At 40.0% G+C, this 23,320-nt stretch overlaps 1 protein-coding gene across 1 annotated transcript in view; it reads left to right on the top strand.

The window, feature by feature from the left end:
• The window catches only part of LOC124804817 (serine/threonine-protein kinase RIO2), a 124,723-nt gene extending 107,715 nt beyond the window's left edge, over positions 1–17,008 (top strand). Inside the window, exon 8 of the mRNA XM_047265155.1 lies at positions 16,752–17,008. The gene's annotated coding sequence lies outside the window, so the exon portion shown is untranslated. The remainder of the gene's footprint in view (positions 1–16,751) is intronic.
• The last annotated feature ends 6,312 nt before the right edge of the window (positions 17,009–23,320 follow it).

Below are 23,320 nucleotides of genomic sequence, written 5' to 3'. Positions count from 1 at the left end.
TCCTCTTGTAGAAAACCCAGGCGCAAGACCTCCCCAATCCATGCACCCAGCACTTCCTATTTCAGTTCTGTCACGGGCTTGCCCTACGTCATCAGAGGCCGGGCCACGTGGGAAAGCAGCCATGTCATATAACAGTTATGCTGCAATCATTGCACAGTTTTTATATCGGTATGACTACCAACCAGTTGCCCACAAGGATGAATGGCCACCACCAAGCTGCGGCCCCCCAGGTGGCTCGTCACTCTTTGGCAGGTTTGTGCTTGGCTACCACAGGGTCCCAGCCTTTGCAGCACTTTGCCCTTCCATGCTGCATGTCTATCCTCTTGCTATTCTTTTTCCCCTCCCTTGGGGAACATGTCTGGGGTATTGTTGGGAATGTTCTGCATTCTGTGCATGACCTGCAAACAGTCTCAACTTCCTTTTTGGCTCCTTTTGCCTTTCTTTGTTTCCCTTCTCTCATTCCTCCGCGTTGGCATTTGAGTATCCTCTTTTTTCTTCTTCCTCCCTGTGTGCTTCTGAAGGCCGGCCCACACGTCTCGTGCGTAAAAGGTGACTGGGTAACGCGTAATTCCCAGCCCCAGGTTGACAGGTAGGGTACGCACGTACCCCCTGATACGGGCCAGGCCCAGGGAGCTGTAACCTTCCCAGATTGCCCATTGGTCCCTCCGTCAGGTGTTCGGGAGGTGTGAACGATCACCTGAGGTGGGTGCACCGCTTTGTGTAGGGGAGTTAGGAGGAGTGCGCCATCGGAGGCGCCGGCAACCGTGCGGGATTTCCTCGCGACGAGTCACTCGTCCTCTCCATCGACGAAACTTACACGTAATGAGGCTACTGATTCGAAGACTCTTCCTGCTGCACCACAGTTCCTTGTGGTATCGTGTACTGAAGACAGTCAGTCCTTTGCCACAGTCAATCCATTTATTATTCAGGAAGGTGTTGGTGCAGTTGCTGGCCCTGTGAAATCCTGCTCTCGTTTACAGAATGGCACTTTGCTTTTGGAGATGGCTTCTGATGCTCAAGCACAACTACTACTTGCTGCCTCGCTTCTCCACAGCTATCCTGTTAATGCGAGGCACATAGAATTTTGAATTATTCCTGTGGTGTAATTTGCACCGTGCTGCTTGATGATCTAACCAAAGCTGAAATACAATCTTACCTCTCCGATCAGGGTGTCATTGCCGTTCATCGTGTAATGAAAAAGGTCGATTCCTCCTCGGGGCCCACCCGCACTCTTTTCCTCACCTTAGATAGGGTGGTGCTGCCGTCAGAGATTCCTGCTGTGCAACAAACTGTCTTAACCCTTGCCTAATGGGGCGGAGCTACATACTACACAACCGGCAGGCGGGTCATTCCATGTCAAGTCACCCAGGCCTTGACACCAACCATGTCAGATTTTGATGAAACTTGGTACAATTACTTCTTTTATCATCCTGAAAGCACTTATAAAATTTTTTTGCTCTATCTCTTATAGTTTTTTTTATAAATTTTTAAAGTTTTTAGATTTGGCGTTATTTCAGCAGTCGGAAATTGTAACTTAAACGTGTCCTCACAACTAAAAAAAATTGTATGTTAAAGAATACTCAAGATATCAGTATGAAATTTTGGAATAAGTTTGTGTATTATATCTAAATGTTAAAAAAATTACCATAAAGATATATTAAAATCTTCCAAATGAAAAAAATTTACAAGTTACAAGTTGTTGTTGGGGGTTTTTTTTTTAGCTAACGGATGTTTAGTTTTACAAAAACTGCAATATCTAGAGTCTCAGACCTGATAGAAAGCTCAAATTTGTTTTAAAATACTCTTATTTGTATAGGCTATTAGATAAAAGTAAAATTATGTTGACTTTATAACCTGTTTAATAGTTATCTAATTTTAAAAATAATATTAATTATATTTTAAAAATAAAAAGTACCAAGTGACTTAGACACCGAAAATAAGTTTTTGTCTTCTTGGAGTAACAATGTACGCTTGGATTTTGTTTTGTTACTCCTGTGTTTTGAAGTAGAAAATTATTACAGTGTTAAATAGTGCTTGGATAGTATTTTATTAAGTTTATTCGAACTTTCAGTAAGTACTGTTACTTAGTTTACAGAGATTCTTTTCCAATATCCTACAAAAGTAACCAGAACAGTAATCAGACCAAAAGTGAAATCAGTATGTCAGATATTCAAACCTGTAGCGTAGGATTATTTAAAAAAACTGACTGTTTCCAAACAACCTACACACCTTCAGAAAAGTTACAACCGGTATCTGAATTGAGTGAGGAAGAAAAAGATTTGATCCACTTACGATCTGGAATTAATCTGTGTGAAATTTAAGAATATATGTTCACACCACAGCTACTACTTTTTAAATGTTTTTGAAAAGTATCAAACAACATGTGTAGACCCACTAAAAAAAACACAAAAAGCCCATCAAAAAATTGCTGAGAAGTGTAGGCTTGGATCTTTCTAAACAATTACTGACAAAAAATATTAGCATAAAACCTGGACAAAAGCTTTGCTCAACATGCCGTAACTTTTGTGAGGAAAAATTAAGAGTTGAAGTGAATGAAAGTGAAACAGATGATGAAGTCATGGTTGAATTAGAATCATTGGAATCCAGAAATGAATCCCTCGTACAAACAAACATTGCTCTTGATAATTTAGGTTTAATACCGATAAAGCTTCATGGCTTGTCAGAACAAAGTAAAGGGTATTATTTTAAAAGGAAGGTTAGCAGTATTGAAAAGACTGCAAAAAAGGCGGTTTCAAAAGCATTAAAATACGATGCACCAAGTTCTGACGATGACGAAGAAGATAAAAGTGTGGTTGAGAAAGCAAAGGATTTTGATGTAATGATTTCTCTTATGAAAGAGAAGATTTCATCTGTTGGGAGGTCTAGAAAAAATCCAGATTCTGACCTTGGCTCCAGATTCTTGGAGTCGAAATAAAATAATGAAAGAATTTAATGTAAGTGAGTACATGGTGTGACAAGCTAGAAAGCTAAAATCTGAAAAGGGTATTTTGGAAACTCCTGGTCCAAAAAAAGGCAAAACTCTTTCTGAAAATACTGTAAGACTTGTAACAGATTTTTATGAAAAGGATGAAAGTTCCAGAGTGCTACCTGGAACAAAATACAAAGTAAGTCTTCAAAAAAATGTGTACATGCAAAAAAGACTCATTTTGTGTAACTTGAGAGAACTCTATTATTCTTTCAAATGGGAGAATCCTGAGGTAGAAGTAGGATTTTCAAAATTTTGTTTCTTGAGACCTAAATGGTGTATCCTTGCTGGTGCTGCAGGCACACACACTGTATGTGTTTGCAGTATCCACCAGAATATTAAACTATTACTGGATGCTGTGAAAATTGAAGAATCTTATAAAGACCTAATTAAGGTGCTTGTGTGCAATACGGAAAACCAAAACTGCATGCTACATCATTGCAACAGCTGTCCTGCAAATACTGCACTAACTGAGTACTTAACTGAAAAACTACGTGAAGATTATGACTCATGAGAAGAAATTGTAATCAGTCAGTGGGTTAACACAGACAGGGCAGAAATGATCAAACAGTCTATCAGTGTTGAAGACTACATTTCTTTATTGGTTAGGTCATTGGAAAAGCTCACCCCGCACTCGTTTATAGCAAAATCCCAATCAGCAACCTTTAAAAGATTGAAAGAAGACCCACCACCCAAAACAGCAATTATTGTGATGGATTTCAGTGAAAATTATTCCTTTGTTACACAAAATGAGATCCAAAGTTACCACTGGAATAGAGGTGGTTGTACTCTACACCCAGTTGGAGTTTTTCTAAGAAATGAGGAAAACAATGTTTTTGTTTCCAACCACTGTTTTATTAGTGATGACCAAGAACATGACACTGGTTTTGTTAACTTTGTACAAAAAGAAATTACAGAGTGGCTGTCATTACATCATACTGACACTGACTCAGTTCACTACTTTACAGATGGTTGTGCCGGGCAGTACAAAAATAGAAACAGTTTTAAAAATTTGACTGAACACTTGGGAGACTTTAATTTGAAGGTCCAACACTCTTTTTTTGCAACAAATCATGGGAAGTCAATTTGTGGTGGCCTAGGAGGAACTATTAAAAGAATTTTAAGGAAAGCCAGTCTACAGCTTTCAGACGAAGAACAAATAATGACAGCAATCGAGATGTACAAGTTTTGTGAAAAAAATATTGAAAACATTCATTTTCACTTTATTGACAAAAAGAAGCTGATTTGCTACGGTTAAAACTAGAAAAACGTTTTTCAGCAACCCGAACCATTCCTGGAACAAGAAGTTTTCATAACTTCAAACCACTTCCAACAAACAACCTTGAAATTAGGAGGACTACAGATAGTGCAAAACCCTCCTTAGTCTTTTCTTTCCATTCTTCTTCTGATTGGGTTCGTGTTGAACCATCCATAAATAGCTATGTGGCTGCAAATTATGATGGTAACTGGTACTTTGGACTGGTAAAAACAATATTCAATGATGAAGATGCGGAAATTCTATTTCTACATCCTTCAGGACCAGCTGCATCATTTTATTGTCCTGAAAGAGAAGATTCTTGCATAGTGCCTTTGGAGCACATAGTCTGTGTAGTAGACGCACCTCAATCAAGCAGCACTGGAAGAATGCATTACTTCAAAAAAGACTGTATCAAAAGAACTGAAAGCTCTTGGATGAAGTGGAAAAACAGTTTGAATCAGCATTAATGTTTATTAAAAAGACAAAATTACTCAAAAAATTCAATGTTTCAAGCAATCAGTTGGGTTATAGATAAGTGTCGGAAGTACACTATCTTTGTACATAATTCTAATGTAATCTACTATAATTAATAAACATGTTAAAAAGCCATCATTATTTTTGTTTTATCAAGTAGCCTATATGTTTAAGAGTAAATTAAAACAATTTGAGCATTCTATCAGGTCTGAGACTCTAGATATTGCAATTCTTATAAAACAAAACATCCGTTAAAAAAAAAAAAAGAAAGAAAGAAAGAAATACATATATTTTTTTCATAGAAAATATTAATACATTTTAATAATATCATTGTTATCTTCAAATATGTATAATAAACAAACTTGTTGCAAAAATTCATGATGTTATCTAAAAGAGTTTTTAAGATAAGCAATTTTAAAGTTTTGAATACAAATTAAATTTACCATTTCCGAAGGTTCGGAAAACACAAAACATAAAAACTTTAAAAATTTATTTAAAAAAAAAACTATGAGAGACAGCAAAAAAAAATTTGCAGGTGTTGTCGGGATGGTATTAGAACCATTTGAGCCAAATTTCATGAAAATCTAAGGAGGTGGGTGTAAAATTTATTTTTTATTGGGTGATTTGATATGGAATGACCCAGGCAGGAAAGGCCAGAAGGAATACTTCCTAGAAGACTTCCTCCGTCCCTCCAGCCAAACACCACCCGAGTCTTCCTCAACCCGGAAGGGCTCGAAGACAAACGGTCTTCACCTTCACCAACTCAAAGATCCTGCTCGATGGTGACGCCACGTGGTCGCTTAGCCCGGCCGGCCTCTGTCTCACCAGTGCACACCACCCAACTGTTTTTCAGCGTTGGACTTCACTGATGTGCCGGTGCATGTGTAGACCCCATGGGGCAGGATCCTCCTGCTTCTGTGCCCTGTAGTAGCAACTCTCCACCGGCTGTCCCTCGTTGGACACTAAGTTGACACCCCTTCATCTCTTCCTCCTCGTGAGTGTCCTCCAATGGAACATTCGCGGCCTTCGGTCCCACAAAGAGCATTTGTGGTTACTTCTAGCATCGCAGCATCCCCTTGTACTTTGCCTTCAGGAAATGAAATTGTACCCTCAGAACCACTTTGAGCTTCCACATTACTTACCGATTCGTTTTGGCCTTCACTCTGAGGTCGGCATCCCATCTCGTGGGGGTGTCATGCTGTTTATACGGGATGTCCTTCATAGTCAACCCATCTCCCTGACTACCCGTCTTCAAGCTGTTGCTGTTCACCTCTTCCTTCACCACCTGACTTTCTCCCTCTGTACCATTTACGTACCTCCATCCTTCGATGTCACCAGGGCTGACTTCCTTCAGCTTCTTGGGCAGCTACCTCCACCCAATTTTGCTACTCTGTGACTTTAATGCGTACCATCCCCTTTGGAGTTCTCCCAGGACCTGCCAGAGAGGGGCCCTCTTGGCTGACATTCTTAACCAACTTGACCTCTTCTGCCTTAACGCTGGTGCAACCACTTTCCTTTCTGACTCCTCTGACATCTATTCCCGTGTGGACCTATCCTTTTGCACTACCCAGCTTGCCCATCATCTTGAGTGGTCCGTTATTTCTGATGCCTACTCGAGCGACCATTTCCCGTGTGCTCTCTGTCTGCCGACTCCTCCCCCATCCACGTGCGTGCCCAAATGGCAGCTTACTAAAGCTGACTGGCAGCTTTACTCCTCCCTGGCAACCTTCGCAGAACAAGATTTCCTCAGTTGTGATGACCAGGTGGACTATTTCACAAACATTATCCTTATTGCTGCAGAATGTTCCATTCTTCACACTTCCTCTTTACCAAGTTGTGTCTCAGTCCTTTGGTGGACTGTGGCATGCTGTGAAGCAATTCGTGCACGAGACGTGCTCTCCGCATTTTTAACAGCCACCCTACGCTGGAAAAATGCATTCATTATAAACAGATGCGTGGAAAGTTTCGCTGAGTTCTTCGGTATGGCAAAAAGAGCTAGTTGGATTTCGTTCACAGGTTCTTTTAATAGTTCCACACCTTCCTCTGTTGAGTAGGGCAACCTCCGAAGGCTCTCTGAAACCAAGATCCATTCCTCCATTTCCGGCCAGACAGTAGGTGCCACTTTCATTGTGGATCCTGTTGCTATCTCCAACACTTTGGGCAGCCATTTTGCGGAAGTTTCGAGCTCTTCCCACTATCACCCTACCTTTATCCATAGGAACGAGTGGAGGAGGCTTGAGCAATACCCTTCTCTTCTCCGAATCGTGAGTGCTACAATGCTGCCTTCACTGTGTGGGAGCTAGATCATGCTCTCAGTTCATCCTGGTCCTCTGCCCCAGGGCTAGACACTATCCACATTCAGATGTTGCAGCACCTCTCTCTTGTGGGCAAGCACGTTTGCTTAACACATACAACCGCATCTGGGCTGAGGGCACATTTCCTGGACACTGGCGTAAGCCACAGTCATACCCGTACCTAAGCCCAGTAAGGACAAAAACCTTCCTTCTGTCTACCACCTCCATCTCTCTTACCAGCTGCATTTGCAAGGTGATGGAACGTACGATTCATGCCCGGCTGGTTTGGTGGCTCGAATCTCGCAATTTACTCACAAATCCACTGTGTGGATTTTGAGTGCGGCATTCTGCACTTGACCATCTCGTTATTTTGTCCACCCGTGTCATGAATGGTTTTCTGCGGAAATCACAGACTGGCCATGCTTTTCGATTTGGAGAAGGCTTACGACACCTGCTGGAGAACTGATATCCTCCGTACTATTTACACGTGGGGCTTCCGTGGGTGCTTGCCCTGTTTTCTTCAGGCATTTCTACAAGACTGAGTTCGCAAGGTGCGTGGGGGTTCTGCTTTGTTGGACACCTTTATTCAGGTAAATGGTGTGCCTAAAGGTTCTGTCCTGAGCATCATCCTCTTTGCTATTGCCATTAACCCTGTCATGGCCTGTCTCCTGCTGGGCATCTCCGGCTCCCTTTTTGTCTATGATTTTGCCGTCTATTGTAGTTCTCCACGGACCTGTCTCACTGAGCAGTGTCTTCAGCACTGTCTTGATCGTCTTCACTGCTGGAGCATCACCAGTTGCTTTCGTTTTTCCACCGGCAAAACCATCTGTATGAATTTCTGGCGGCACAGGTCTCTTACTTGGCAGCCCACTGTACACAGTCCCTCAGTGTCCTACGTGTCCTCAGTGGTACTTCTTGGGGTGCTGATCGAACCACCCTCCTCCATTTGTACCAGTCCCTTGTCCATTCGAAACTAACTATGGGTACTTTATGCATCTGCACACCCATCCATTTTACGCCATCTCAACACTATCCATCATTGTGGCATCTGTTTGGCGACGGGCACCTTTTACACCAGCCCGGTTGAGAGTCTGTATGCTGAAGCTGCTGAACTACCACTGTCCTACCGCTGTGACTTTCTCTTCAGCAGGTATGCATGCTATTTATCTTCCATGCGTTGCCACCCGTCCTATGCCTCCTCCTTTGACGGTTCCTTCGATCGTCAGTATGGGGCTCGTCCCTTTTCTCTGTTACTTCCTGGAGTCCGCTTTCGCCACTTGCTACGGCAGCTTAACTTCGTGCTACCTGCAGCTTTCCGCATGGGTGTGAACCCTTCACCACCTTGGCTTCATGAAATGCCCCATATTAACCTTGGCCTTCATTCGCTTCCTAAGGACACTACTCCAGCCTCAGTCTATCGCCTTCAGTTTCACAACCTTCGCATGGAATTTAGCAATAGTGCCTTTGTATACACTGATGGCTCTCGGACTGACTGTGGGGTGGGGTGTGCATTCGTCATTGGCACCCGTGTCTTTCGATATTGGCTTCCGGCCCATTGCTCAGTATTTACAGCCGAGCTTTTCGCCATGTATCAGGGCGCGGAGTACGTCCGGCGACACAGTCTTCCCAATTGTGTCCTCTGCTCCGACTCAGTCAGTGCCCGCCAGTCTCTGTGTGCAGTACACTGCTCAGCCCTTAGTCCAGTGGGTACAGGAAAACTGTCACTTGCTCACTCTTGGTGGAGCCAATGTCGTGTTTCTGTGGGTTCCTGGTCATGTCGTTCTGCCAGGAAGTGACACTGCTGCCAAGGCTGCAGTCTTCTTTATGTCAGCCCGCGAGTACGTCTATTCCCTCTGATGATCTCTGCATTGCTGTCTGTCAGGCGGTGGTGTCCCTGTGGCATCGCCAATGGGAATAAGCTTCGGCCTATTAAGCCTCCCCAGGCACCAAGGACGACCTCCTCTCGGCGGGAGAGCTGAGAGGAGATAATTTTAGCTGGGCTGCGTATTGGGCACTGCCTTTTTAGCCATCATCATTTGCTCAGTGGTGCTGCCCCACCACTTTGTACGCATTGTGCCCAAGTTTTAACTGTCCGGTTTTTTCTTCTTCTTTTTTTTTTTTTTTTTTTTTTTTTTTTTTTTTTTTTTTTTTTTTTTAGTTCCACCTTGTTTTTGCCATCTGATTTATCAGCTGTTTTAGCAAATGACACACGGGCTGTCCCCCGCATTTTACTTTTTATCTGCTGAAGTAATATGGTGAAGGACATTTAATTTTTAGTTTTGGATCAATACCATATTTCACAGTGCCTAATCTTGATAAGCAAATTGCACAGTACTAGATAGGTAACACATTTTCCGATATGTATCGGTCCATATATCCACTGTACATTCACACTTACGGCCCGGATATATCTGAGCATTATACTTAGTCATATTTCATTAGCTTGCCTTTCAGTGTTTTGTGCTACTATTATGTGATGAGGCAAAATGTTGGAAACACCTACATGCTCCAATTCTGAACAAACATTTACAAGCTTCTGACATTTCTACGCACCTCTTTAATTACTGTAGCTTTCACTAAAACTCTTAATGCTTCAGAACTAACACTTTGTCATGTACTGCAGACAATGTTCCTTCCTGTAAGACAGGAGAGAGAGCACTTGCTACAGTACATGCAGTTGACATCCTTATCAATCACTTTTCAAAATCTCTTCCAAACATTGTCACAACCACCGTCATTCACGCTCAGGATATACAGCAGAGTCCCACTAATCCAAACCCCAGTAATCCAAATGGTCGGTTAGTCCGAACATGAAAAATGTTAGTCAAAGTATGGAAAACTCTGCAGTAAACTGCTGTACATACACAGTATCTTGATTTACACAGTACAGTACAAATGTATTAGAAAAATTGGCAAGAAAACATCAGGCTTAAACAATGCATAAGAATAAAAGAAAAGTTGTCAATCTTACTAAAATGCAGCGGTCATTTTATCCCTGTAAAGGTTTCTTAAATTACCGCTACCAGTCACAAAATTTCTCAACTATTGTATTACTTATTTATTTAGTGACATGTTTTGAGGGAGTACCTCATCTACAGCCTAAATGGCATTACAAAAACAACTTTACAATAACATCATACTGATGTACACTTCAGGCAAATGCTGGGATGGTTCCTTTGAAAGGGCACGGCCGATTTCCTTACCTAATCCGAGCTTGTGCTCTGTCTCTAATGACCTTGTTGTCGACGGGACATTAAACACTAATCTCCTCCATACTGATGTTACATAGTCTTTTTATAAATGCAGTCCATCCTGTGGAAGAAGAGAAAACTTAGTAGGGGCGATGTCACTTTGGAAGCCGGACTGATGTTTGCACAAAAATGTTTTGTAACGGTCACTCACTTTGTTCTTCTGGCATGGCAGTCTTGTTGTGATGTGCTGAGGTGTAATGGATTCAAATTCATTTTATCCCTACTTTTTTGGATGACAAAAACTCTGTCATTGTTTTTGGTGTAATGAAGACAGTCTGTTATATGGCGCATAGTTGTGCCATCGTCTCATAAACATCAAATCAGCAGGTGTAGCAGTGGGCTGTTGCTCCACATAACATAGCGTGTGGTCAAGGGCTTCTGCTGCATCACTGTGTGGCACCAGCTCTCCTTTGTCACTTTCAGGCTCATTGTCACTTCCGTCACAGCAGTCCACTTCTTCCTGGTCTTGAGTCACAGCAGCAACTAAATCAGCATCAGTAAGGTTCTCCACACATGCCCAATCCATTGCCATCCACTCATATACATCTCTTCACTAGCTTCTTCACATCCAGGGATTATCTGTATCATTTGTAGTGATTTTCCACTTCATTTCAACTAGGTTTGTCCTGAAATGTGAGATGTCCACAGTTTTCTCCACGATTTTCTCAGAGTATTTTCTGAAATATACTGCCGTGCCTCAGCGGCCCAATAAACATCATCTGTCACATTGGTCTTTTTTATTTTGTCCACTAAAGGAATGCTATCATCCTTGATCAGCGTTCTTGAAAATTGTTTTCTGTAAATCGGTTTTAATGTTTGCAGTATGCCCTCGGCCATTGACTGTTGAACTGATGTAACATTCGGCGGCAAAAACTTCGCCACAATTTCTCCATCACGTAATAATTCCTCAGTGCTGGGGTGAGATGGCGTGTTATCAATCAAAAGGATTGCACGAGGAGACAAATGATTTTTCTTAGAGAACTGTCAAACAGAGGGAACAAACTGGCCATGAAACCGTTCTTTGAAGAGCTTACCATCCATCCATTTTTTTCTGGTTGCGATAATATACAGGCAGGGACTTCATGTTGCAGTTTTTAAAAGCTCTGGGCCTAGTAGATTTGCCTATCAGCATTAAAGGCAGCTTGTGATTACCAGCAGCATTGCTGCACGCTAATCAAGTCACACAATCTTTGCACATTTTAAAACCAGGAGCGAGTGTGGTCTTCTGCTTTTGATGCCAGGATTTTTGTTGACAGTGCCCTAAAATTAAGGCCAGTCTCGTCAGTGTTATAAATTTGTTGGGGAAAATACTTTCTGTCTCTTATCATTTTTTCGAACTCACCCAAGTATTCCTTTGCTGCATTGTGGTCAGAAGAAAGCTTCTCTCCAGTAGTTGTGAGCTGATGGATTCCATGATGTTTCCTGAATCTGTCCAACCAATCTGTACTTGCACTAAAGGACTCGTCGCCTTTCATTAACTTGTTCAGGTAAACAGCCTTCTCCTAAACCAGTGCTCCACTCAAAAGGAGTTCCCCTTTCTCTTTCCTGCGTAAACCAAAGTAAAAGAGCTTCAACTACTTTAACATACTGTGACTCTTTCAAAGTCTGCCAAATTTAAACTGTTTTTCCCGAAGACGTTGCACAGGACTGTTCAAGCTTCACTTGATTCTTCTTCCAATCACAAATGGTTGCTTTACCAACACTCAGTTTCGTTGTCAGTTTAGATACATTTTCATCATTGTCTATCTGCTTCAAAGCATTCAGTTTTTCTTTGAGAATTAACATTGTATGTTTCCGTTTACTCGTGGCGAAAATACATACACCACTACACAATACAATACAACTGTTATGCGTGCCAGCGATTGATAACTAACATAACCGAGCGCTTTGTAAGCCAACTGGCAGTGCACTGGCCTCAGACACTAGATAGGTCTCAACAATGCACAACAACAAGAGCAGGAAGTGAGACTGAGCCATTGTTGCCACACATGTTCTCATTTGTTACCATGGAGTACGTACTTATCTGCTTGGTATACTTCATGCTAGAAACTCGTCACCGTAATTCCAGCTAATCCGAACAAATCGGTAATGTGAACAAGGTCCGGTTGCAATTAGTTTGGATTAATGGGACTCTACTGTATTATTTCAAATCAAGTTTCGCTTCCGCTCTTTCCTTCACCTAGCATTCATGTGCCAAGATGCTACAGTGGATAACTGAGCAGTGCTCAGGTAACTACAGTAGATAGCCGGGCAATTCGAGCATGAGATGCTTGGATGAGTGTCATGGAAGTTGAGTGCAGTTGCCTTCTCAGCTGTATTGACATTTGATGGACTTAACACAGAAGTACACAGGCTGAGCAATTCGAGTGAGCATAAAGGTCAGATGCAGACCTCTAGTGTGCATGAAGTGTGATTGCTTGCTTTTGTGTGTGTGTTTTCTTTTCTGAAAAAGGCTCTGGTTGAAAGCTAAATGTGTATCAGTCTTTCATTGTGCCCGTTTGCAAATCAATGTACCATCTTTACGGTGAGTAGCAATCTATCCTTTCCCTAATATCTTTGATATTCCAAACTGGAGTTTCCATTGTTTGATATTAATATCAGATGTTAAGCTTCTTGACTTCCACAGCATTACCCTGTTAGATATATCATTGTGTCTGCTATTTTGCTAATGATGACATCATATCAGTGTGTTATGTGTTTATCCCAATTATTCTGCAGTGTTAATAAGCAATAGTGTATTTTGAACTTTGTCCCAAAGCTAAGCAATTAATATCCTTTGTATATGCCGATCAACTGTGAAGCGCTGCTTCTATTTGTTCAGTAGTGATTTGCTTTCATACATACCATCCTGGACTTATTACCAATGTACATATTGCCTGAAACAGCAGCTACATTCATGAAGAATCCTAATTGTACTCATTAATGTGTGACTGAAGGCAAAAAAGAGTGATTTTTGTGTCTCATCATAATAAAGTTTTTTTCTTCATGTTGTTATGGTTACTGGTGAATGTTTCTCCTACACACGACACATTTTTGACTGACAGTTCTGCCAGTCTGTCTCTCACCCCATTTTACGAGCAACCTGTTGGGCACAATTTTTTGTTCTGTCCATGTATTGTTTTTTACTGGAGCATCTGTCTGGTATTTGGGCTTAATTCTTCACTGAGCAATAAAAATAGAGCCTCATGCCCATGTGGCTCCTACATATGGCATATTCTGTCAGCACAGCCCTCTGGTGGCACACTCTTTATTCTGTGGATCACAAAGGAAACACTTGCATCTGGCGAGTTAGGTAGCACAGCAAAGCTGTGGTATTGTGAGAGCCCAAAACTGGAGGCAGCCCAGCCAGCAAGTTGAGTGCGACAGTAGGTCGGTAGTATAACTGAAAACCAGAAATGACCTAAGGTTGTCAGGAGTCAAGCCTTCAGTATCTAGTTCCAAAAGTGTAGTCCAAGATGATAATTGTACTGTTATGGAGTGTGTTCAGTAGCTTCATAGATCTACATCTACATACATACTCCACTAGCCACCAAGCGGTGTGTGGCAGAGGGAACAATTCGCGCCAAAGTCATATTCCCCCCCCTGTTCCACTCGTGGATCGTGCGAGGTAAAAACGGTTGTCTGAACGCCTCAGTATGAGCTCTTATTTCCCTTATCTTTGAATGATGATCACTACGCGATTTGAAAGTTGGTGGTAATAATATATGCTCTTCATCCTCGGCGAAGATTGGATTTTGGAATTTAGTGAGCTGCCCATTCCATTTTCCTGCAAGTGTGTCCCACTTCAAACTTTCTATGAGATTTGTAATGCTCTCACAATGGCCAAATGTACCAGTCACGAATCTTGCCACTCTTCTTTGGACCTTCTTATCTCTTGAATCAGACCCAACTGGTAAGGGTCGCATACAGATGAACAATACTCTAAGACTGGACCAACTAACGTATTGTTAGCTATTTCCTTTGTTGAAGGACTGCATCGCTTCAGGATTCTACCAATAAACCGCAATCTAGAGTTCGCCTTACCTGTTGCTTGTGTAATGTGATCATTCCATTTGAGATCATTTCAAATAGTCACACCAGATACTTCACTGATGTTACCGCTTCCAGAGACTGATCATTTATTTTGTACTCTTACATTAATGGGGAATTTCGCCTTGTTATACGCAGTAGGTTACACTTACTAATATTGGGAGATAACTGCCACTCATTACACCACGCATTTATTTCCTGCAAATCCTCATTGATTTGTTCACAACTTTCGTGTGATACTACTTTCCTGTTGACTACAGCATCATCGGCAAACAGTCAAAGGCCGCTGTCAATACCATCAACCAGATCATTTATGTAAATCGTAAAAAGCAGAGGACCTATTACGCTTCCCTGGGGCACACCTGAAGTTACTCTTGTTTCTGTTCTGATGATGGTAAACAGAAGGCCGAAATTCTAAACCTAGCTTTCAAAAACTCGTTTACGATAGAGGACTGCAGCACTATTCCCCCTTTCAATTGTCAAACAAACAAAAGGATGGCTGACATAGTGTTTAGTGTATCTGGGATTGTAAAACAGTTAAGATCCTTAGACGCCAGAAAGGCATCTGGCCCAGACGGTTATTTTTGGAATCTGCAGATAAAATATTGCTTTCAAATTCTTTAAAAGAGTCTCTCATTGTCCTTCTGACAGCTGCTTTCATTTCACATAATTTCTGTTTGTCAGCGGGGCAGTGACTACATTTAAAACGACTGTGCAAAATTCTCTGTTTTCTCAGCAACTTGCTAATATGTTTGTTGTACCAAGGTGGATCCTTTCCCTCCCCTATACTTTTGCTAGGCACATACTTCTCTAGCACATTCATTAATGACACTTTTATTTGCTTTCTCAAACAAGAAAACTCTACGTTGTTTTTCCCCCCAACTTCCACTGAAATAGAAGTGACAACGACTTTATGGTCACTAATACCTTCTTCTCGATTAACTTCCTCAAAAAGATCAGGTCTGTTTGTCGCCAAGCCATCTAATATGTTCCCATCTCGAGTTGGTTTTCTAACCAATTGCTCAAGGTTGTATGCTCCTAAAATAACTTCACACGAATCTTTGCTTCTGCCCCCTGTGATAACATGTAATTTTCCCAGTCAATGGATGCTAGATTAAAGTCTCCACCTATAACTAATGGATAATTTGGATATTTACTTCCTATGTGCTCAAGACTTTCCCTGAAACGTTCTGCGACGTTTGTTGCTGATGCTGGTGGTCTATAAAAACATTCTAATACAATGGTCAATCCTTGTCTGATTGACAGCTTTATCCAGACTGTCCCACAGTCTGACGCAGTAACGATCTCAACTGCTTTTAAACAGCTTTTAACTGCAATGAACACATCACCTCTCATAGCATCAGTCCTATCCTTCCTAAACATTGTCCAATCACAGTTCAAAATTTCACTGCTTTTTATGTCTGGTTTCAACCAGCTTTCGGTACCTAATACAATATTGGCATTGCTTCTGTTTATTTTGGAGATTAACTTGGGGATCTTGCTACAGACCCTTCAACAATTTACTAACATGAGATTAAGTATATTTAAATCCTTTGGAATGACCTGTTTAGGCGAACTAACAATTTTTACAGTTGGCACACCCACATCAGTGTCATGAACTAGTAATTTTTCGGGCCAGCGGTTTGTTTCCCATGGGGAGGAACCTAATCTAAAAAACCTCCATGTGCATGCCACAAATACTGTGCTACCCATGTAGCTGCCTCCTGTGTGTAGTGCACCCCTGATCTATCGAGGGGCGTCCTACAACCTTCCACTCCATAGCGTAGGTATGGTAGGTAGAGGGCATACACTCTACTGGTACCTCACATGGACATAATCTGAGGGCATTAAATTTTGTACCACTAGAGGCTGTGTCTCCAAGTCTATATCAGCATGTAGATATACTACCATGCAAAACATGAATCAAAATTGGGAAAGATTCTCTGTTGATTGGTATGCCACTTTGCTTCATCTTATTTAGTTCCTACACAGTGATATTCTCAAATCTGGTGGTTGGTCGCCTTTGTGGTGTAGGATGGTTGTTTGCATTGCTGTTTACTAACAGCGAGGTCTTGAGGTTGGTTCCTGGGGACCACATCAGTTTTATGTGCTTTGGAAAGGTCGGGAATTAAATTTATTCAGCATCATGGGCAAAATGTGTAGTTGCTTGAATTCAATAGTAAGCTACAGAAGAATCATCAGACAGAAAGGCTTGCTCCAGGCTGTGCTCCAAATGATCTTTTCTTTATAAAAAATCTGAAGGCACTTATTGTAAGCATTTTACTACTGAATATTCCACCAAGGACTTTCCACTACCTTGGTACTATTGAGTTTGAACTGAAAAAATCAAGAAATCCTTAAAGGTACATTTGTTAAATTTTCATTCTTGTTTCTTTCAGAACAGCATGTTAGACTAATGCCTTTTGTTTTGTTACTTATTAGTCTTTTGTGTTGTTTAGGTTCCTTTGTGAGGAGAACATCAGTATAAACACCAGCTTGAAGTGCTGCGTAGCTGTAAAACCCAGATTTGAATTTATTGGTAACTGGTAAGCCACTAATGACATCCTTATCAATGCTGCTGCAGTCATGAAGTTTTGTTGTGAAGAGAAAAACAAAGTGTTTTCTGTATAGAACTGAATTATTCTCTTGTAATATAATTGTAACATAAATAAAATTTGGCAGTAACTTTTTTCATTTGGAAAAAAGTGAAATATAATTTATCTGAAATTAAGAACTAATATACTGAGTGAGATGGTGCAGTGGATTCGTGTTTGGGAGGATGACAGTGTCCCTTTCCTCAAGTCAACCTATCTAAGAACTAATAGACTTTTGGCACTTTACCTGAAAAATCTTATTGTACATTGTTTCATTGGATGAGTTGATGTGTTCATACAAAAACAATTCTGTTTACTTGTAAGGTATTCAGATGAGTTGCAACATTGTTGAAACAAACACACAAACTGATTTGCGATTGCCATTCATTTACAATATTGGAATTATGTTGCAAATTTCTTGGCACTGAGTTCTCAACTTCCTTGTATTGTGAAGTCAGTGAGTTACCAAGAATTTTGTATTTTGTGCTGACTAGATTCCTTATCACTGTGGAGCAGATAGAGAAATGAAGCAAATATTGCATTTCAACAAAGATGACACTGACGTCGTCGTGACAGATAGGATTTATCAGAAATTTCCAAAGAAGCACTGAAAGTCGTGTATGCACATGCACTTAGAGAGACGAAACAAAACTATCTGCGGCCACGCAAAAGTTTTTGGCAGTGATTTCTTCTAACAGTAAGAGTTTCCATTGTTAAGATTTAATAGAATCAGGCAGTACCATTCATGTTGACATGTACCCAGTGGCAACCAGTTGTCATGTGTATAGTAATAGATTCCTGCTGTTACCAAATCTCCCCCCCCCCCCCCCATACACACACACACACACACACACACACACACACACACACACACACACACACACACACCTCCTTACAGTGTTGAACTATTAATTATTTTAAAAATAACAGTACATTTTATATATATCAAATTAATATATTCAATTTAGTTTAGATTAATACCCACATTAAGTCAAAAGGATATAGACTAGATGGTGCTAAAAGAAGTAAGTATTTAATACAAAAGTGCTTCCCGTAGATGATGTGCTACAGAGGCTCTTTTCTGGTAGACCTTTAGAGGAGAAAGAGATAGAAGTACTCCAAATGTAAATCTAACAGAGGAGTGTGGAATGAGGCTCACAGATTTGGCTTACGTAACACTGACAATTTTGAAATATTTTGATCAGCTTCTTAATTGTCCAGATCCAATCCATAAGCATGAATACTCAGACACACATGAAAATCTAGAAGAAGATTGACCCCCAACTACCAAGGAAATTGAAGTTATTGAAGCCTTATAAAGTTAGTGGAGAAGACTCTGTTACAGCAGAACTTTTGAAGTGGCCTATACCAAAAATAAAAAGAGAAAGAGAGAAAACTTTTAAAACAGAAAGTGGAAGGTAGCCTTGATACATCCATAAATAAGAAAGGGGTTGAACAAGTTGTTAACAACAATAAAAAATATCTTTGCAACCAGTTACATATAACTTATTGTCCAAGATTGTACTAAACATTGCAGAAACAACACTGGAGAGTAATTTCGGTGAATATCGGTGTGGTTTTAGGAACTGATGTCAGTCATTTGCCACAGATCACTGAATTCAAGAGGTCAGAATTTTTTTGTTGTGCAAGCATAGAGTATAATGGTTTTTGAAATGCCATTGTCTAGACTCCACAGTGAGTGTGTGGTCTAAATCGTAGACTGACAATTTGCAGACCCTTGTTTGTTTCCCGCAGCTGCCAACATGTATATTTTTCTTTTTATTTTGTTTTTATTGCTTTCCTCAAAATGTTAAAACTTTAAATATATTTAAACAGTTCACTTTATACAAGTACAATTAAATTATTCAGTTGAGTTATGATTACTAACATTGTAAGTCAAAAGGCTATAAGCCACCACATTGTAGCATACTGGTATAATTTTGCACGAGGCGCCACTGCTATGCACCAGTGAACTTTTCAGTTAAATGGTGAGATCTGAACCTGAGTCACAATAAGGCAAACATTTTTAACATACTGTGATAAATTTCCAATACCCTGATAGTTCATCAAAAGTAAAATATTTCAATTCATAGAGATTACTGTTTAGCAGAGGAGGAGGAGAAAAAGAACAATAAATAGGAAACTAAAATTTAAAATAACTGATATGTATCAGAACTAATCAAGAGCTGGTATCAAATGTGTGTTATATTTAGACAGTTAGCAAAGTAAGCAGAAATTCTTAATTGTCAGTGACATAAAACACAGTATGTTCCTAACATAGCTCATTGTTGAAAAAAAAAAGATATAATCTATGCACAAAATTGAGATAATTTTGTTATAAAAAAACATTTCCTTCATTGCAAAAAGTTAGCACCCCCCCCCCCCCCCCCTCCCAAACTCAATGCACACCTCCAGGTTTGTTTGCTGATGTATTCTTACCAACCGCAAAAACAAAATAAATTTGAGTGGGGTTGACAGATGAGAACTCAAAACTTTGGATTGGGATGGAGACATTGTATAGTGTAGGATAATGGTGTAACAGCCCAGAATCAATTTCTAAGAATACTTCAATAATGTTTGTAGGTGAGTGATATGTGGAAGATGGGTGAGAATGGAAAAAAATATAGTACGCAAAGATAAACAAAATAAAATGAATTTAAGTGAAGAAGAAATGAGAAAAAATGAAAAAGGATCTAAAATAAAAAAAAAAGATATTTTGTTTGGGGGAGGGGGACAGAAAGTTACAGAAACAGCAAATAAGAGACAGATAAACAGAAAGGTTATGCAGAATGGAGTAAAGTTGTGGAAAGAGGGGGAGGGAGCAGTGGCTTTCTTCAAAAGTAGTTGTTTTTGCCCTAAAATACAGATACATGATACTCCAGAAGTGATTATCATAATTATTTTAGCACATTAGCAACAGTCATAATTTCTTGTTAGTACAATTTGCAGCCAGCAGCGGTTGCTTCTGCCTGTTAATGTAAAAATTTGACTTCTTCCACATCCTTGAAGGCTCGCCTTCAGGTATGTGAGTGAAGCAAAACCAAGATTGAAGGGATTAACAAGTTGGTGGGTGACAGAGCTATATCCTTGTTAGATTGTCAGTTTGAAACTTATGACTGTCAGAATTAACTATTTAAAATGAACACCTCTATGGTTCCTTTAAAACCTTCTAACTGTTGTAAGTACACTGGCCTAAGTAACTTTGTCAGTAACAAGCAAATACCATTTTTCTGCATGAACCTAATACTACAAACATTTGCATTCTTTATTTAGGAAATTTTAGAATTTTTTAAGTGTTAATTCTAGAAGACATGGCCTGCTGTGAGGTACAAGTGCTATCATGCATCAATAGACTCATCTTGTAGTTTTTTCATTTGATTCAGTTTTATCCTGTTTTATTTTGTCATTCCTGTCCTCATACTTCGTATTTGAAGGTGTTCCTGGAGAAGCGCAGTTTATTTTGAACATACGTCAGTGTGTGTTCTAAGAGCTTGCGAAACATAATATTGTCACCCTTTTTAAAAAGTTTTTCAGCCAACAGGTTTTGGTTGCCATTGCAGTATTATGATCTTAAGTTACTGTAACTATTGAAACTGGTAATAAAGTGCAGTAATTGTGATCTTGTTGACTTTAAAAACATATCTCTTTTGAGCTCATTGCTTTTGCCTTTATGTGAAGTTAGTATTCACATGAAACACACTCCCAGTTTTACAGTGTTTTATTCTGTGAAATGTGAAGTTTCCCAGTAACTACCATATTTACCTGATTATAAGACAAGGTTTTCTTCCCCAATTCATGATTCAAAAAATACAGTGTCATCTCATATTTGCAGTTCAAACTATTGCTGCCAAGGTTAATATTTTTACATTGTTTAATAGAATAAATATGGGTCATCTTACATTTGCAGATGAAGCTTTGGCCGTTAAGGGCACATACAGATTTATTTTGAAGAATTTGGGAGAACAGGGCTGGGCATATTATACTCACCTTCGAATAGGCCTGAGATTTCCCATGACGCCGAAGCGCTTGATACAGTATCAACGTTACTCGAACATGTGTGTGATATTTGACTCGCAAGGCACTAGTGCCTTGGATATGCGAGAAACTATTCACTACAACAGTATATTGTTCTGCTTAAAATCTGAAAATTTTGTGAAACAAAGGAGGAAATAGCACTAAATTCTATCATCTTACAAAACTCTTGTTGTATTTGAACAGGTTTGCAATAATGATCATGAGGATAAGATTAGGATAATTACTGCACACACAGATGCATTCAAACAACCATTCTTCCTGCTCTCCATACGTGAATAGAACAAGAAGGAACCCTAATAACTGATAACAGTGGGACATACCCTCTTACATGCATTTCAGTGATTTGCAGGATGTAGATGTAGATGTAGAAACGTTCTCATACCTGTATGAACACAATGTACAAACATTATGCTGATTTTGAAGTAAAGTTAACATTCAAAAGTGGAAATGCTGTCTATCAAAAAAGTTTGCTAGATTTATATTTCATTTTATTATGAGGGATGGTAACAATTTACTAAGTGGGATGCAAATAAGGAATTCAATCACTGTTCACGTTGTTGTTGTTGTTGTGGTCTTCAGTCCTGAGACTGGTTTGATGCAGCTCTCCATGCTACTCTATCCTGTGCAAGCTTCTTCATCTCCCAGTACCTACTGCAACCTACATCCTTCTGAATCTGCTTAGTGTATTCATCTCTTGGTCTCCCTCTACGATTTTTACCCTCCACGCTGCCCTCCAATGCTAAATTTGTGATCCCTTGATGCCTCAAAACATGTCCTACCAACCGATCCCTTCTTCTAGTCAAGTTGTGCCACAAACTTCTCTTCTCCCCAATCCTATTCAATACCTCCTCATTAGTTACGCCATTGCCAGTCTACATTTTATATCCTCTCTACTTCGACCATCATCAGTTATTTTACTCCCTAAATAGCAAAACTCCTTTACTACTTTAAGTGTCTCATTTCCTAATCTAATCCCCTCAGCATCACCCGATTTAATTTGACTACATTCCATTATCCTCGTTTTGCTTTTGTTGATGTTCATCTTATATCCTCCTTTCAAGACACTGTCCATTCCGTTCAACTGCTCTTCCAAGTCCTTTGCTGTCTCTGACAGAATTACAATGTCATCGGCGAACCTCAAAGTTTTTACTTCTTCTCCATGTATTTTAATACCTACTCCGAATTTTTTTTTTGTTTCCTTTACTGCTTGCTCAATATACAAATTGAATAACATCGGGGAGAGGCTACAACCCTGTCTCACTCCTTTCCCAACCACTGCTTCCCTTTCATGCCCCTCGACTCTTATAACTGCCATCTGGTTTCTGTACAAATTGTAAATAGCCTTTCGCTCCCTGTATTTCACCCCTGCCACCTTCAGAATTTGAAAGAGAGTATTCCAGTTAACGTTAATGTTGTTCATGTATGGGTAAAAATGTTACCTACTTTTAAATAGGTTTACAACATTATGCTGACATTCAGATGAAGGAAAGTTCATCAAGAATGAAATGTCTAAAAGATGAAATAAATCATAAGAAACTGACTGCCGTCATTATCATGATAACAAAATTACAGCTCCAAGACCTGCAACTGAAGATAGTACCAAAAGATGTCAGTAGATAGCAGGGCATGAGCACAAGTTTGAGAATTGGACTGAATAGTGATTCGCGATCTTTTATTTATGTATTACTTACTGTTGTTACTTATGACTAGCACCCTAGAAGATATTACAGTCCGTGTTTCACGGCTGCTCAAGCACAGCACTACAGAAGGCCTGTAGGGTGAACAGTGATGAGCTATATGAGTGTAGGGAGGGTAGTACGAAACAAGTAGCAAATTACCTTGTGTTGCCAACCATGGGAATGTATACCACATACTTTGGCTTTTCAGAAACCTCTATCATGTTGACATTCCAGTTTGTGTGAATCCATTTGCAATTGGAATTGAATTGACTTTATAATTGGACAAATACTTATTTGTTTTATGCTGCAGTGTTGTTGAGGTTCACTGCGACATATGACTGGTACGAAAGGTTATCTGGCAACTGCTGGTTGTACGCAACCGAGGAGAGAGCGGCGGGCAGGCGATATGTTTGAAAGCCAGAGATACAGGAGCATTCTCACATCAGTATAGCAGCAATATCCAGTATGTATTTGGTTAAAAACAGCTGTGTTCTCAGGTCCGATGGTAACCACAACCTCAGAAATCACAACATATTTGGAAGAAACCACTAAACATGTGTCACAACAAAAATATAAATTTCACAGCTGTGCTGTGAGAATGATGATTAAAAATAGTGATACCACAGATGACAGGTAGTAAGCAAAATAAGTAGAGAAGAAAACAGTCTTTAATTTAATTTAAACAATTTCTTTTCATTTATTTATTATCATAATGTAGAC

Source organism: Schistocerca piceifrons, chromosome 7 (assembly GCF_021461385.2).
Source record: "Schistocerca piceifrons isolate TAMUIC-IGC-003096 chromosome 7, iqSchPice1.1, whole genome shotgun sequence".
In the NCBI taxonomy this organism is placed as follows: domain Eukaryota; kingdom Metazoa; phylum Arthropoda; class Insecta; order Orthoptera; family Acrididae; genus Schistocerca; species Schistocerca piceifrons.
Note: the sequence above shows the minus strand (reverse complement) of the source record. Positions and strands in the feature narration are given on the sequence as shown.